Genomic DNA, 14,364 nt, shown 5'->3' with positions numbered 1-14,364 from the left:
TTTATCTGCCCAAGAGCGGTGAGGGTGCGTGGGGAATATACCGATTCCAAATTAGACTCAACTAATCTAATTTTATAGTCTTTTTATTATTCTAAGCACCAAATGTCTGTGGTGGTTTGTTGTCTCCGTGCATTGTTATGGGGCCCATCTGGTAGGTCATTCTATGGGAACATTTTGTGAATAAATACAGATTCCCTCAAACTGCACTAACCATCATCAGCATTAAAGAAGTTCATTGATGGAAGTGTCTGTGATAGAAGAGAAAAAGGAATATCATTATTGCCTAAATGATGCACCACTTACATTTAAATTGGGGAGGATTAAATACACCTACTTTAGGATTCCTTTTTAATTTCCCTTTCCCATCCTAAACGCAGGAAAATAATGTATTTCTAAAAGATGCCTTGACTAATAGACATCCCAGTTGAGGACTAAGGGATTTTAGTCGAGAAGTAATGCACAGGAATGTACATTATTTGACAAGTAGTAAGTTAGGGTATTTATTACATGACCACACCCAACTTATACTATATATAATACATCTAATTCCTAAAACGCCAATGCACAGAAAAGGATGTTGTATAGAAAATGACTATTAGCACCCAATAATTTACTGTCCTTTGCAGAGGACACCACTGTTGCAGCAAGCTGAAAGTGTGGCTGTATTTAAAACTTTTTCTGTGCACACTCATATGAAATGGAAAAAAAAAGAGCCCTTTTAATGTGGGTCCTTCTCTATGGCTGGCATTTTGAGTTGTAACTTCCAGTAATATATCCCAAATCAGCTCTCCACAAAACACAGACAAAGTAACATTTGGTAACTCTCACAGAGGGCTTTATTTTATTTTTTTTAACCAAAGGAAGTTAGAATTGAAACTAAAATATTATCATCATTGCAAAAGTATATGGATGTAGGTCTATTATAAGCATATGTAAGTTTTGGTGCTGGTTCAGGTCCTGCATGACATTATGAAACTCTATCGCCCAGGAAGACAGTCCCCACGGTGCAAGGTTTAAAATGAATAATGTCCAGAGTTGAAAGTAATTAAAACATGGGTCTCAGAAAACAGAAGCATCCTTGAGTTGACCAGTTCTCCACCTAGTGTTTCAAGTCCTGGTTAATGTAGGTGTACTAGGACTTATAGGGTTCTTCAGTCCCCAGTCTGTCTGGATTTTGTTTTCTGTTCTTTACACAATTTTGCTGATTTCTTTGGATCCATACTGGGGCACCCACATTCTGGGCAGTGGTTCTATTAGGGCAGTCTAGTCTTGCTGCCCAGCTTCCAGATTTATCATCAATTTAAAGGACAATGAATCAAGAACCTCTGCTCTACGTCAAGGCCACCAAACCTTACCAAGCAGAAACTTAGCAGGGCTGGCTTTGAGCTCCAAGAAATTGTTCAACGAACATGCTGAATTCGGCAAAAATGCACCATCTGCCTAAGTAGAAAAGTATCTAAATCATCAGAGTGGAAAGTCTGGGGTGTGGGGAGATGGCAATTTGTGGTGAACCTGCTCCCCGTGAGTGTGTGCATTCCGGAGAGCTCCCTGCAATTCTAGCACACTGCAAGCCAATGGATTTCTTTCTTAGGGTATCAGTAACCAAAGAGGAGATTCTCAACATACAAATTTCCCCCCATGGGGAAAAATGGAGTCTTCAGGAGAAAATAGCAAGTTATAGAACTAGGAATGGAGGAAATCCCATCATGGAACGGTGGAAAAAGGACTAGAGGTTAGGTGGGGGAGTGAAGGCAGGGCGACTTTTAAAAATCTGAAGTCAATGTTACACCAGACTCCTGAAGCCCAGGTCACACGACAACCTGGACAAGAGGACTGTGATCATTTAAGGCAAAATCAGAGAGGCCAAAGACATTATTAATTGTACGATGTTTACGTATTTTCAGTGGGAGTCACAAATTGACACCCATTTGTTTATTCATAGGAGGGAAAACTGAGACGTAATATAAGCATCTCTGTGGCTGTATTTCATAGCTTACTTTAGCACATATGAAATCTATCAAAATTTAAAATATTTATGCTTATGTGTGCTTGCCCAGAGGACATTTATTGTAATGGAGATGGCGTCCTTTCATTCTAACCATACATAAACTGAACAGGACCTGTATCCCAGCCTTGCTAGTCAAAGGGCCAGGCTCAAGATGCACTGCTATGAAGTCTACAGGGGTGCCCTGCCCGGGAGGGGGGAGGGGGGGAAAGGGAGAGGGGTTGTCAGGCAAATGGAAACCACAGTACTGACTCTACCACTCTGCATGTGCAGCTTTGTAGAGCGGAGCACCCCAGGATTCATGAAAAGCCCAATTAACAGCTCACAGTCACTTTTTTTGTTTCATGTAAACACCGGGTCCCCAAACAAAGTAAGCAGTCCTCTGGTTCAGACAGATGTCTTTTCTTTTACACTTACTTATTTATTTATTTATTCAAGGGAGGGGGTGTGGAGGTCAGAGGATAAGTTGAGGAACTCTGATCCATCCTTCAACTATGTGAGCTCCAGGGACTGAACTTTGGTTATCAGGCTTGGTGGCAAGCGTCTTTACCCAATGAACCATCTCACCATCCCTAGATTGCCTTTTCTTTCCGAAATAACAACTCAGAGACATCAAAGTCCTAAGGCACACAAGAGGGGAGGAAAAAAAAAAGCAAGTTCGGCATTTTTTTGTCAGCATTGGAACAGAGGACTAATAAACACACAGAGAACCTTCTGGTAGCTGAAGCCAAAGCATTTGATTTAGCAGTTTGCTTCTGAGAGTTCAGTATGCTGGAGGCTGCTGATGTGTATTCTAAGCACTTGGGTCAAAGGTCTGTATCACGTCTTTGAAAAAGATTCATTCAAAGATGCTCTTAAAAATGACGAGAAAAGCCCACAGCATACTCCATACCAAGCACACCATACTCAGAGCATGGGCAAAAAGGACTTTGGAAACCTGGGCAGAAAGAGCCCAGCAACTGGGCATGCCTTGCTTTGCCCCGTTCTTCCTGGATGTTGAGAAGCATATTTCTCATTGATGCAAGTACTGTCTTCTGCTTAGCACAGGTCCATGGAAGAAAGTGCTAAGCCATGAGCCACATGGTCCTGGCTGCTGCCCGTGGCCCTTGTTATGACAAGAGAGAATGCCTAAGTATTATTTCCCTCCAAGCCTATACAGGGCTCAGCACCTCCTGGCTCCCTGAGACACAGCCTTCCCCAGCAAGGATCCCCAGAAGGAGATAATACAAGATTTCTGTGGCCTTCCCAGGAAGTCTAGGAAGGCAGTAGATGGAAGAGCCTAGGCCGATCTCTTTCTTTTTCTTTTTGAAGGTAACTCATCGTCCTCTACTTTATACAGAACACCTAACTTGATTTACACTCCTTGGTCTCTGAATAAGTTGAGAAGCCCCAAAACATTTCATGATATTGAATTAACCCCCCTAATTTCCCAGGGAAGCGTCAATTTTGGCAAACAATATGACTGCTAAAACGATCCCAGAGCCCATTTAGAAAGAAATCCTCAGACGAAAACTAAGTGCAGACTCCCTGAGAGCAGTGTTCTGACTACTGCGATCTCACAGTCTGTGAAAATAAACAAGTCAGAAAGGAAAGCCAGCGTGAGTGGGGACTTCAAGTAATCTGTTCGTACAGCAGACTGGGCGATGGCACTTTCTGTGAGAATTACTGATCCTAAGCGGAATATGCTCCGAATTATCACAGTTTGTCTCCTTAGCTTTCAGTTTCAATCTTCATAATTGGAGCAGGAGAGAAACATTTTTGCAGTTCAAAAATTCTTACAAAGCACGTGTAAATCCTTAAAAGAGGTGAAAGTTAGAAAAAAGCTGGTCTACAACATTAACACCAAACCTCCCCACAACAATTACCACAAAAAATAAGAAAAAAAAAAGAGTAAGAAAATTCCAAGATTTCAATGATGTATGTGAGTCCCCATGAGAAATACCTAGGAAACAGAAATCTCCAGAAACAGGCTTTGGCTATTTGAAATAGGAGTAGAATTTCCAATAGCATTCCAATGCACACAAGGTCTGCACACCCGGGCTCATCCTGCTGTTGTGGGGGTGATGAGCAGCATCTTGTCAAATGGTTGGTGAAACTCAGCCTGAAGGCATCATCACTCCAGGGCCCCCAAACAGCAGCAGCAACAGTAGCAGTGTCCTGCTTCCGAACCCCAGCTAGTGTCGCTGCGGTCTTCCTTGTGTGACGTGAGAGAAGTAGCAGAGGCTGAGCATCCTGTGGAACTACACCATTTGCCATTTTCTGAACAAAACTATCTTCACAAAATATCAAAAATCAGCAAAGGACTTCTGTACAAAATTCATAAGGGACACCTTAGTAGAAAGCCAAACAAGCCCATGGCCACAGACTAGAGTAACCTAGAATGGTCATAGTGTATTAACAGAAGTTCACACTGCATTAGGTACCCAGGATACAGAATGAAGTATAAGCTAGCCTTTGAAAATAGAAAGATGTTCACCTTATTTGTGGTTTTTGTATGCTAACCATCTTTATTGTATAATTCTAAAAATCCAAACTAGTTTGAATTTGTTTTCCTGTGTGTGTGTGTGTGTGTGCGCGCGCGCACGCGCGCATTACCTTCCAAGTGTACTTTTTCTAGACTGAAGAGAAAATGTTATAACAAAAAATGTGAAGATCCTGCTTTCATACACCAGACTGGGGACCAGACAGTAGAACCTTGACACGCTGCTTGTCTTTTTAGTGTTACCTATTTGTTCGTTAAGTAGAATTCAAAAACATATAGTAGCACTGTTTTTTAAAATGACGTTTTAACAGAAAAATCATCATTGAAGAACAAATCACAGAAACCTTTGTCTGCTGCTCTTTCAAAACATAAGAAAGCCCAAGGTTATTTTAACTGGCAAAAGGGAGAAAATATGTTCAAAAGAAATGCATACACTTCATATAATGGAGTACTGGTCACACTTTGTAGGCAAATCAAACACTTGATGATCTTAGCCACAATCTGCTAATGAATTGTCACTACTTCTCAACATTAAGGAGCTACAGTAATTCCACATTAAAATGACATCTTACATGAGCAAAAGGAGGTGAATCAATTATTCTGCACATTTAGTACACTTGTCCACCAGACCCCGGAATACATGCATATAGATATGTTTACCCATCCATGAATTATTTAAGTATCTGCAAAGATCCCTATCTGTACAACTGACAACTCTATGCCTGTATCTTCTACATACATACTTGCAGGTGTAAGATCTCACCCACGTACACATGCAAATGAAAATGTACCTTACCAAATAGTCAAAGTGATAATGGACCTATGACATTTAATGTGAATATACTTAACAAAATTATTTAGAAAGTTTATTGCTATCATTCCAGTGACTTCAACCAACCAAACCTACTTTGTAAGGACGAGACAGAGTCGGGTTAATTAAGCTTTCTGATCACAATAGTCTGCTTGGAACATAGTTTAAAACTGGACAGAAATCTATTTTAACAAGCATCGTTAGGTATGCTTTGCCACACAGCTAGTGTGGTACCTCTTGCTTAGTATATATCATATTGCTGTTCAACGTATGCAACTTCTCAGCAGGAGAATAACCGCAGTCACTTAGGTGATGCTTCTAGAAGCAAGCTCTGCAATAATGCAAACACTGCTGATGGATTAGCAACAAAGAGTCACACCCGACCTTGGAGAGTAAAGAGGGTCTCACACATCGCCGGGAAATATCAATAACTCCAGCTCTGTGTTTGGAACCTTCCCGTATGGGGGTGCGTGACAAACAAATCTGCACTGAGAAATCCAAGTGGAGGATCCTTGCAAACCGATATAACGTCAAGGGGAAGCTAGCAGAAGAGGCAGAACTCTTGTTTCATTTGGGCACAGAGCATTTCTAGGTAAATAAAGAAACAATCATCAGAAAGTACATCTATATAAAACAGCCCACACTCACAATGAGAGAGCTCCTTTTGACTGTAAATTTAGATCAAGGGAACAAAAAAGCTTAGTTACTATTTGCAAATGTTTAAGGCTCACATTTCAAGTCAGTTACAGATCCTGTCTGTGGCCATCTTTGCATCAGGACCAAAAGCTGACCAAGTCACTATGGCCTCCAGGTTTGGCTGTGACTTTACCTGTCCCATTCATGGAAAATTGTGAGGCAAACCATGAGGACACTTTGTAGGCATCCAGGTGATGACTATCTAACCTGTTGGGTTCTGGGGTGGAGTTTATCAGAAAGGGATTAATTTCCAGAGCATCCTTCCCTCACTTGGTCTCTAAAGCTTCAGATGTCTTTGGATTCACAAGCTTGCCTTTCTGGTTACACTGGCCCTAACAGGCTCCTCGCTCCCCATTATGCAAAGTGAGCCTCTTTGTGCAGCTAAAACTGATAGGTGAGGCTGGTGGGCACCTGAAAGTATCCGAATTGCTCCACGGTGTACTCTCAGCCTTATTGGGGATGCAAATTTCTTAGTAAGGCGCATCTGTGTTTTACTCACTGGCCTTGCTGATGTCATGAATACTCAGAGGCTGGACAAATAAATGGCTGTCTCCATAGCGATTGGGGCAGGTCTGTGGTTTCCCTAGTTACACTCCTGAGAGCTAACCATCTGTGGTTCGTCCTCAGCAAAGGCGCAGGATGTAGGGAGGAGTGAGAAATGGGAAGATGAAATGCATTCTTGTGAACAGGCATGAAGTTACACTTCCGTATATTGTTTTCACTCCTTCTAAAGCAACCATCACAGTCTCCAGTGAGGCAACCCAGCCGTTTTTGCACCCCACGGGGGTTTCAGAAAATTTTATTTTGGAGACCAATGAACAGATACAGTGGCAGTATTTCTTTCTCCCTAGGTGCCAGGTGGCTGTCCACACAATAGTCTGGGTTTTCACCGTCAGGTTGGATCTTAGGCATCATAACTCAGGGTTGGAGGCAGGTGCCGCCACAGCCTGAGGATCTCTCCCTGACAGTGCATTGAGTTTGCAGCACATCCTGAGATCCTCCGAGTGTCTGTCTGTCTGTCTGTCTGTCTCTCTGCCTCTCTCTCTTAAATACATGGAGAGCTCATCTAGAAAATCTAACTGTGCGCCTCTAAATTTATCCGCATTTTCCAACTCATTCTAACAAATCCTTTGTGAGTTCTCAATGTTTGATATCCATTTTTTTTTAATAAAGGAAGGCCAGAGTTCATGTGACTTCTAGCTGTAGAAACTGAGTGATTCCCGTTTGTATCCTTAAATCTCAGTTTCTGCGAGATGGAGACAACAGTGTCCAGCCAAAAGGCCATTGTGAGGATTAAAGTAATGAAATGTGTATATGCTGGAAATGTATTTCTGATGCTATTTAATTTTATTTGCTTTAAAACTAATGCTATTAAATAAAGGAATTCATTTTTTCTTGCACAATCTCCAAGGTCTCTGAAGTTATGTGTCTGGAGATTGATTTCTTATGAGTTCTTAAGGGAAAAAATCCTGTTCATTTTTCTCAGGCTCCTCTGCGATCCCAGCATATCTGTTTATTCCTTCCTTTCCCGTCCCAGTCTAAAGAATCTATTATTTGAGATATTCAATATATTCTTTCTGGAACAAGGGCAGCAGTTCAGACACATGGGTTCTTCCAGCTTCTCCAGCCACTAGGAGATTGAAATTCAAGAAGCCACTAAAAACTGACATCAAAGAAAATGCACATTTTCCCTCACAAGAAAACGATACCAATATATGGTGACATATTTAGAATCCCATGGGGGAGATCCACCAGAGGAGAGAGATTGCAAAGTTTAACCTCATTTGTTGATGGCTGTTTCTAATTAATTATAAATCAAGTAATATACTGAGCACCTACAACAGTCAAATGTCACATCTATTGGTATGTAATTTTTTTCCTTTTATTATTTATGCATGTGCACACACACGCGCGCATGTGCCTGTTTGTCTGTACATGAGCCACGTGCATGGTGGGTATCTGGAAGTCAGAAGACACTGTCAGAACCCCTGTAATCAGAGTTACATGTGGTCTTAAGCCGCCTGATGTGCAAGCTTAACCCATGTCCTCAGAATTAACATCAGGTACAATTAACTGCTAAGCCATCGCTCCAGCTCAAGTATATCATTCCTTAATCTTAGCATTCTTTAGTCTGCGCACGGTGACTCCCTGTAGCCCACATGATACACTGTATGGCCACTATAATCACAGTAATGGCATACAGCCTTGATTAACTTAAGAATCAAGCACTAAACCAAGCCCCGTAGACAGATCACAACAATCTGTGTTTTACAGAAGAGCAATATGGTGTTGAGGGTAATGTCTCTCAAGTTGCTTTTAGACGCAGGTAGGTCCATACTCCTGAAGACCAGAAGTGAGCTTCTAACTTGGAAACCGTGTCAAGTCCGTCACAGGCACGGCCCCCTCCCTCATGCACTATCTGAGCACATCATACACCTTCACATTTCTGTATCTAGCTCATACTGGTCCTAGCCACCTCCTCTCTTGTGAAGCATCCATCAAGGACATCCTCAAAGCACACATCCTCAATAAAAACTTATACAGACCTAGGCAGGATAAACCTCAGTCCCATGATCCTTTGATTATCCCCTCATTCAAAGGCTTATTCCACAGCAGCAGGACTCCTAGTGAATACACAGGGAAACTGAGGACCAAGGATGCTATGCAGCAGTACCAAGGAGTTCCACCCAGCCTTCCTGGTCCACGAGTCTCAGGCTCACCTCCCATGCCAGTCCATTCACCTGCAACGTTCCAAGGGCAAAGTTTGGGAAACTAGAACATGACTCGGGGGCTTATGTTACTGAAAGCTGAGAAATGCCGGGGTTTGTCTTTTGTCACTGGAACCCAAGTTACTTTCATTGGCCTACAGCACGACTATCCAAAAGATGGCAGAAGAGGGGGGACCCCTCAGCAGTATCCTCCCACTCACCCCTTTGTGTCCCTCATATAGATCCTTGGATAGCAACTTAACTTTTAGGTTTGCTGGGAGCCTCTGCCTTAGCTCTGGGTGCTGAGGGTCAGGCCAGGTGGATTTGCTGCAATTCCAGGTGAGGTGGCCTGCTGGGCCCTGACAGGCAGGAACTTTCCAGCCAGCCTAGGAAAGCTCAGCATTTTCTTTGGTGGGTGCTTGACACACTTAGAGAAATAGTTTACCCCGCTCCCCCACTCCCCTGCCAAGGCAAGTTGTACATTGGGAAGATTCTGATCAGTATTCTGATGGGCATGCTCTCCCCAGGGGGTGGTGACGAATTTGTCTTCCAAAGATGCATAAGCCACAGGTACTGACATTACCAAACAGCTCTCACTACATCGTGTACTGGGATATTGGGGGGTCAGTGACCATTAGCAAGGCATCACTCCGAGGTATCTTTGTGACAGCAGAAGCCAATTAAAGTATGTCTTGTAAGCTTGGTGTAAGGGGACACCAGGGACTCTGTAATTAACTGTGGAAAAAGTATTGTCAAAACCCAGCAATGTGGGAGGTGCTGATAACTGCATTCAATCAGGCTAATATGTAGAACTGAAATACTCCAGGAAAAGGTCTGCTTCGTTCTATTTACTACTATTTTTAAGGAATAAGGAATGTTTAGATTCTTTGGCAACTGCATCTGTCCAACCTGTAGCAGAGTTATAGTGGCTGGCCTACATCAGGTGCTTGGTGCAAATCCTAGGCTTCTCGGGAGAGGCTACTTCATACCACTAAGACTGCTGAGGCGGAAGCGACGGGGAAGCCATGAGGCCGGGCAAGGACGTAGAAGGGCCGGAACCCAGCTACACAGCTGGTGGGAGAGCACAGTTGTGCAGCTTCAATGGAAACCGTATGGTGGTTTTCTAAAAAGATGAAATGACGGTCACCTGACCCAGAGATTCTCTCCCCAGCCAAAAGAAGGGAAAACAGGTGTTCAGTCAAAAACCTGTGCACAAATGTTCACTGCAGCATGACACCCAGAATGCAGAAACAACCCATGCCTCCACCAACAGACAGATGGATAAACACACTGTGGCATGCACACCATGAGTATTACCGAACCATTTAAAACAGGGGAAAGGCAGTAGTGCATGCTGCAGCATGGACAGACCTTGAAGATATTCTACAGAAGATAAAAAGTTAGACATGAAAACTGTATCATTTGGTTCCACTAACACGACATGCCTAGACGAGGCCAACGCAAAGCATCAGAAAGCAGATGAGCAAGTGCCAGAAGCTGCGGCAAGAAGCGGGTGGGAAGGAAATGGTCGAGGGGTTCCTTTCCAGGAGATGGAAGTATTTTGGAATTAGAGAGAGGCGATGGTTGTATACTATTTGTAAATATACTAAATAAAATTATACTGAGTTTCACACTCACTAAATTTGTACTAGTTTGCTTATTTATTTGTTTTGTGAGTGTGTGTCCTGTGGGTGTCAGAGGACAACTTGAGAATCAGTTCCCTCATTCCACTATGTGGATCCTGGGAATCAAACTCAAGTCATCAGGCTTAGTGATGGCAACTTTTACCTGGCAAGTCATCTCACCAGCCTGAGTTGTACACTCCTAAGTGGTTAACTTAGAATCTAATATTCCATGCCTTAAGTACACAGTAAACTTCTAAGTGTTTTCTCCTTTTCCTTTTCAATGTTGAATTCTCTCTCTCTCTCTCTCTCTCTCTCTCTGTGTGTGTGTGTGTGTGTGTGTGTGTGTGTGTGTGTGTGTGTGTGTGAGTGAATTTTACCTTGAGCTTGGAGAAAAGAGAGTTTGAGGAAGAGAGAAGCTCACTCTTTCCATAGCAAAGAGTGTTGTTAAACATCACACTGCAAAGGTCACTTCCCTGTGACAGGCCTTTGACTGAGTACAAAAAGACAGCAAGCTCCTCCTATCTGGGTGTGAACAGAATTATGTTATCACACAAAGATCAGAGAGAACCAGGAGAGAAATATGGAGAGTGGGTTTAATCTACCTACTTTGGGAGATTATTTATAGTAATTTTAAAGCTGCTTTCTTCCTAGCTTGCTCTGGGGATACTGCCAGTCACTCTGCACTCAGGAAAGAACTGTATACACAGAGAGAATGGGGGGGGGGAGACTTGATGGGAGGGTGGAAGACTGCTTGCTAGACTCCCAAATCTAGTATCAAGTGTGGTGGGCCAGCTACTACCCTGCCCTTGCCACACGGCTGCCTCCCCTCTCCATCCCTCCAGCAGTGTCCAGCACCCACAACGCTGCAGACTGCACTTGCATTTCAGAAGCAGCTGCTGTATGCACACACAGACTGGCTCTTTGCTTCCTTCCTTGGAGGAGATGGGCAGCGGCCTGAAGGTGGTTACACGCGATACAGAGGGGGACCCAACAAAGACCAGAATCCTTCCCTGTCTAGCCCTTGGTCTGAGTGACTAGGAGCCCCGTGAGGAAGACATAGCAGAAAGGGCTGAGTGAAAGTGACAAGTCCTTTCCCTAAGGCTGTCACCAATTTTCTCCAGGACTCAGGAACCGACACATTAGCGTCGTCACTGGGCTGTAAGATTTTTCTTTTTTAAATGTTGAAATAGAAGCAAGGGGAAGCAAACAGAGGGGAGAAGAGACGCAAACTCTAAGGCTACGTGAGATGGTTTCTTCTTGGGTACCCTCACTCCAGCTGGGCTGCTTCCACACGTGGCTATGATTAGTTTGTCCTGAAGCCACTGCAGGACCGGAGGGTTATGAATCTAGAAAAGGGCATGGAGGCTACTGTAGGCACTTGAGAACGGAGGCTAAGAAGGCATTGCTCGAGTTTCTATCTAAGATGGTAGGGTTTAGTGGAAGAAACCAAACCAACCAACCAACAAGCAGGCAGTTTGCTCAACAGTCATGTGGCCAGGATCTTTTGTCTTGCTGGCTTGTGGCTTTACTTCTTCTGGGCTAAAATGTCCCTCTCAGTAAGCAAAGGCATAAGATGTATGACTTCCGGGGCCCCTGCAGAAGTGACATTCTGGGACACTGACTTCTCACCTAAGCCCCAATGTGCACAGGAGGGTGTTTCTCACTCCGCTGTTGGGGACTCTGTGATGAGCTAGATCTTATTTTTAATGCAGCGTGTTGAGAATGGAAGTGTGAGCTTCCTCCTGTTTGGAACAGCTAAGCCGAGGGTTCTCCAATGCCTTGGAGGGCTGAACAGTAGGTTGGAAGCGAATAGAAGTATAAATGGATGTGGTATTAACGTTTTCCAAACTGCTCCCTGGAAAAGGACGCAGCCCAGAAGCCCCCACAACACCTGTTGGAATACTAGTGAGGATGAGAGCGGCTTTCATGTGTCTGCATCCTTATGGGGTTCTGAACAAGTGGCTAGGCTACCTTAGTTCCTTCCTTGAAGTCTCCCCGCCCAGCTTCCCCAAGTGAGCCATAGGGAAGGCTTTAGAAGAGCACCCATAGTTGGAATACCAGGCAATAAGTCAGCACGTTTTAGAAGGTGGAGGCTGGGCTCCCACCCAGTAGAATACTTGGAAAAGGAGATTGGAGGAGTGAGAAGCCACTCCAGGTGACACCTTCATGCCCAGTGGTCCACTGAGAAGTTCTGGAGACGCCACAGAAACAAAACATCATCAAAATTGACATTCACCCTTCAAGTTCACCTGATTGGATTGCCACCCCCATCTGAAGAGGATTTAGACTCACACTGCTCTTTCTGGAAAGTTCACTCCACTCTCGCACCCTAGCCAGGGGTGAGCTCCCTCCCTAGTCTTGGCTGGGAAAGAGTAAGCTGTTTCAAGCAGAAACTGGGAAAGAAAATCTTCATTTCTTGATCAAATGTGAGAAGTTACAGCACCCCAGCCTTGGCATCCCTCAAGGGGTCTTCCTTACTTACTAGGTTCCCAGAAGCTTTGTGGTGCCCTTAACCGTCCCCGGCATCACAGGCGATGGCTACAAACAGACATGCTGTTTCTTCTTATACTCAGTGTCCCCAATTCTAATTCCTTCTTGTTCAAGTTCATGGCCCGAGGCTTCCATTTCCATCCTGGTAACTCACTCACTTTCCTGGACATTTACATACTGAGATTATCTCAGTTTGGTTTCTGCCTCTCCATGTCCCTACTGCACTGGCTTCTAGACCTCTGTCCAGGCTGGGAGCAAGGGCTGAAATGTGTTAGGGGGTGGCCATGAGTGTGGTTTTTCTCTAAACAGACAGTAAATGAGGCTGAGGGTGTCCCTACTTACAAACGGGCAAGTGTGAATGCACCCGCTCCGAGGAAAGGGTTGCATAATCAGAGCTAACATTTCCTTTGCCTGTGATAGATAGCCACTCTGGAAATGTCTCCTGTCCTGATGTTTTTCCTTGGGTCAGCATTGTGGTGGAGGCAGTGGGTGGGGGATGGGGTCTGTGTCCATCAAGTTGTTCTATATCAACCTCTCCAAGAAGAAAGCAGCCCAGAATTGTCTCTGTACAAAGGGCTTGCATTAACTGTAATGAAGCAAATGACAAAATCAATAAAGCGGGAATTGCGCGGCTGTCATAACGATGATGTAAATCCAGGGTTCACGATGGTTATGAAGCTATTTAGAATTGTAATTAAAACCAGCACCATTTTTTTCAAGATAAAAGCCCCTTTGACAACCATAAATGCAAGCTACAGGAAATTTTCAACAAATATATTCAAAATTAATGTATGGCACAAGGATGGCATAAATTAACTGAGGATAATCCATAAGCCTGGGCTTTGGAATGTAAGAGCGCCGAGTAAAGAGATTTCGATTTCACGTTTGGTTTTCAAGCAATGTGGTTTTCAATTTTAATCAAGTTAAAGCTTGACAGAGCACTTAGAGACCCCGAGTGAATGGCAGATTTCTGACAACTACTTTTCAGGGAGACTGAAGGTGCTGTCTCTGTATTTGTCCAACTTGAGATCTGATGGCTCTGGTCATCTTCCTTGGCTCACACATTCCAAAAGGAATCCAGACGGTGTGTAGGACATTTTTTTTTTTTTTTTTTTTTTTTTTTTGTTTTGGAGAGGGCTTCAGGTAGGATAAGATGGAGAAGGTGAAATTGTGATGGATTTCTATGTTTTCTTTTCTTAAGGACTTAACTGTCCTTGGGCTTACTTCCTGAGCCTGGGTCTCATCTACAATGAGGGAGATTTCTTAGGAAACGTCCCTGCCTCCCTACCCACTTAACTCTCTGCCTTTAAGTCATTACAGTGCTGTGGTCTGGATGAGCTTTCCCCAAACATCCATCTATGTATTTAGTCTTGGTTTCCAGGGTGATACTGTTGGGAAGTGATGGAAACCTTAGGAGAGAGAGTCTAGTGTGTGGCCATTAGGTCATTGAGGGCATTCCCTCAAAGGGACTTGAGGGGCCCTGAACTCTTTCCAGTGATGTTTTTCTCACTTCCTGGCTTGGAGGGAAGTAGTTTGCTTTGTCATGT

General features: G+C 43.8%; 1 protein-coding gene across 1 annotated transcript in view; it reads right to left on the bottom strand.

Annotated features, from left to right (window-relative positions):
• The window catches only part of Slit3 (slit guidance ligand 3), a 592,872-nt gene that overhangs the window by 169,294 nt on the left and 409,214 nt on the right, over nt 1-14,364 (bottom strand). The gene's annotated exons all lie outside the window — the stretch shown is intronic.

Source organism: Onychomys torridus, chromosome 8 (genome assembly GCF_903995425.1).
Source record: "Onychomys torridus chromosome 8, mOncTor1.1, whole genome shotgun sequence".
NCBI classification, from domain to species: Eukaryota; Metazoa; Chordata; class Mammalia; order Rodentia; family Cricetidae; genus Onychomys; species Onychomys torridus.
This window is presented reverse-complemented; position numbering and strand designations above follow the sequence as displayed.